Below are 3,216 nucleotides of genomic sequence, written 5' to 3'. Positions count from 1 at the left end.
GCGTTGGATCATGGGGTAAATTTCGTTTGCGGAACACCAGCGTCGTACATACGGATCCAGAAGCGCTGCTGATCGAGTGGGAGCCTGAGAGCCGCGGGGTTATCCGCAAGGCTTAGGACGATTGGCGGCTGCTGAAACGATGCAGCGGGGCTCGCAGCTGCGGAGATGATGCAGCGGCAGTAAACACTGCAGGCAGCGACATTTCCGAGCAGCGGCAGTTTGCGGTGATCATCACCAGCGGCAGTAGGGCGATCTCGTGCAGCTATAGCAGAAGCGCAGTAGGCTGGCCGAGCTGGGAACTTAGCCAAGCTGTGCGAATAGGGCTGTTCGAAGTGCTGTGACGGTGGAGTTCCGATCAGCAATTGCGCGGGGTTCGAATTGAGTGGGAGCCATGGCTTCGGTGGTCTCCCGGACTCAACAAAATTTTCAAAATTAATTAGGGTTTCCTAACCCTTGGAATTAGTTTTGGAATAATCCAAAATTAGTTAGAGTTTCTAAACCCTAGGAATTAATTTTGGATAACTTTCAAGATATGAATTAGAATATGTTTTGAATACATCTTTACTTGGATTATCAAAAATTTAATATTTAATTAAAGTATAGATTAATGAGATATTTATCCTTATTTTATGAATTTAGATAGATTAAATTCTATCTAGATAAATCCTAGATAAATTTGGATAACAATAATTATTTTATTTTGTCTTATGGATTTATATAGATTTAATTATACATGAATAAATCCTAGATAGACTAGATAAATAATTATTTATATTTGGATTTTATCCTCATTTTATGGATTTAGATATATTTAATTATATCTAGAGAAATCCTAGATAAATTTGGATGAATAATTAAATTTATTTCTAGCATATGGATTTAGATAGATTTTATTCTATCTTGTTGAATCCTTGATTGACTAAGATAAATATTAATTAAGTTTATCCATATCTTGTAGATATTGATAGATCTATATCTATCTAGAATATATCTTAGTAGATTTGGATAATTAAAATCCATGTTTATCTTTATCTTGTGGATATTTATAGAATTAATTCTATTTAGAAAATATCTTAGTAGATTTAGATAATTAAATGTATCTATATCTTATAGATATTGATAGATTTATATCTATCTAGAATATATCTTAAAAGATTTAGATAATTGTTAATCCAGTATTGTAATTATCTTTTGGATTTAAGATGGATTTAGTTCTATCTAGTTAAATCCTAGTTGAATTAATTGATATTAATTCTAGTTATCCTAATTTTATGGATATAAATAGATTTATTTCTATTTAGAAAATATCCTAGATAAATTTAGATTAAGATAATACATGATAATCCTTATCTAATTGGATTTTGATAAAGTTAATTTTATCTAGAATAAATTCTAATAGATAGTATGATATATTCTAGTTTCTTATTCAAATAATCTAAGATTTTCTTAAATCTTAGAGTGATTGGATTTTATCTTCATCTTATGGATTTGGATAAATTTGTTTCTATCCTGAAATATCCTAGTATGATTTAGATAATGATAATCCAAGATCAGTCTTATCTTGAATTTAAGGATTTGATTTTATTCTTATAAAATCTAGAATAATCCCAAAAAGGATTTAGATAGATTCAACTCTATCTAGATAAATCCTAAATTAATTTGGATAGTCATTATCCAAGATAAATTTATCAAATCTGAAATTCATATTTTGGATAAGATAAGGAATTAATTATTTATTTAAATCTCCCTAGATTTATTAAATAATTTCAATAATTATCCAGTGTGATTAATTACCATGAAGTAAATAGATTTATCTGTTTATTTGATGTTAATTTGGTTTAAGTGGATTATCTGCCTTTTCTGGTTATGTGATAATTATGCAAAAATCATGTTTAAAATGACTAAGCGATAATTACAACAGTGTGTTGTATATGGTCTCCATAAATTGGTCTATATATGAAGCAGTTTCTAATATTATCGCGACCCACCTTAGTGGGAGCAATAATCCTACGAAATAGCAAGTTCATAAGATTAGACTTCTTAATAGTAAATTGTTTAAACTAGAAGCGAGTTTCTAATATTATCGCGACTCACCCTAGTGGGAGCCATAATCCTGTGAAATTGCAAGTTCATGTGTTGAAACATATTTATAAGATAGCTATGGAATTTTGTTAGTGGCGTACGACCTTCCCTAGAAGGAGTATCAAAACAAAAATAAAATTCCTAGATGCTAATATTTAGGGTAAAAGCTTAGGCAATATTTGGCGGCCATGCCACCTATGGTCTCTGGACTATCCGTCGGTATTGCGACTAGGAAATTATTGGAATCTGAATTTGTATGACCTCCCTAGAGGCGTACATATTTTGGTTTTTCACGGTTGCGAAATACATAAATTGTTTTGTGGTTGTTTGCGATTTTGTATTAAGCATAGTATACGATAAATAGTTTTATTTCTTTTCAGCCAAAATCTTAATAATGTCTGTGAACCTTAAAGAAATCAAACTCGAATGTCAAAATTACGTAGACTGGAAATATTAAATGGATAAGATTCTCATTGCTGAAAACTTAAAGTTTGTACTCACTAATTCATGTCCTCCATTTCCTCGACAAAATTCTACAAAGAAAGTTTGAGAATGCATTTTATGCATGTACTCGATAAGTTCGTTGAGGAAGAAGGTCAAACTACTTTCTTTTAAGTAGTGAGACAAGTCTTGGTTTATACCGATGATAAAGGAATATCCAATGAGGACGTTGTCCAGATTCTATTGGAACATCCAAAAGAGATAGAATGTTTTGATGAATCTTCTGATTTAGTTACTCAAATAGTTTCTACACTCAGTTCATCGCCAAATGTAATAGGAAGTGATTATATGAAGGTTGTTACTGAAAAGTTGGAAATCTTTTGGCATTATATTCACTTTATTACTATTGGAGGAAGATAACATGATAGTTGACGAATTCATTAAGGCTGCATCTTTCCCATGTCTTAGTTCAATTGAACAGAAGACTAGCAATGGAAAGAGGGAAGAGCTGAATTGTCATCAATGCCTGCTGAAAGCAAGAAAGGCAAGAAATATTTGGTGAAAAGGCAAAGAGAAAAAGCATTGTAAGTCGGATTGAGCTCTTATATAGAAGGACAATGGTTTTGATAACAATGCAACTTCTAAATGAGAGATCTACATCCAGTTGGGCAGTTGTTGCACTGGGAGCTATTT

This window comes from Salvia splendens, chromosome 14 (assembly GCF_004379255.2).
Source record: "Salvia splendens isolate huo1 chromosome 14, SspV2, whole genome shotgun sequence".
In the NCBI taxonomy this organism is placed as follows: Eukaryota; Viridiplantae; Streptophyta; class Magnoliopsida; order Lamiales; family Lamiaceae; genus Salvia; species Salvia splendens.
Note: the sequence above shows the minus strand (reverse complement) of the source record.